We start from the raw sequence: 308 nt of genomic DNA on the forward strand, positions 1-308 counted from the left end.
TAAAACCATCTTTATAAGTGCAGAGATTCAAAGTGACCTGTATCAGGGAACTCCTGACATTACAGCATGGATGTAGCTCATTCCCTTCAATTGAATCAGCACTTACATTTCACTCATTTGCATTTTATATGCAGATTGTGGCTCTCCCCATCTTCCCGTGGTGATACATGTTTTTCATTCCAGGATCCACCTGATCAAATGTATATTCACATTGCTGTTTTCTTCATCATCTAAATCAAGGAGGTCTGTATTGTCTGTGTCTTTATCAGTTGATGTTTATTCCATTTCACTGTCACAGGAACTTTGGC

This window comes from Chinchilla lanigera, unplaced genomic scaffold (assembly GCF_000276665.1).
Source record: "Chinchilla lanigera isolate Chin_1 unplaced genomic scaffold, ChiLan1.0 scaffold00157, whole genome shotgun sequence".
Taxonomy (NCBI): Eukaryota; Metazoa; Chordata; class Mammalia; order Rodentia; family Chinchillidae; genus Chinchilla; species Chinchilla lanigera.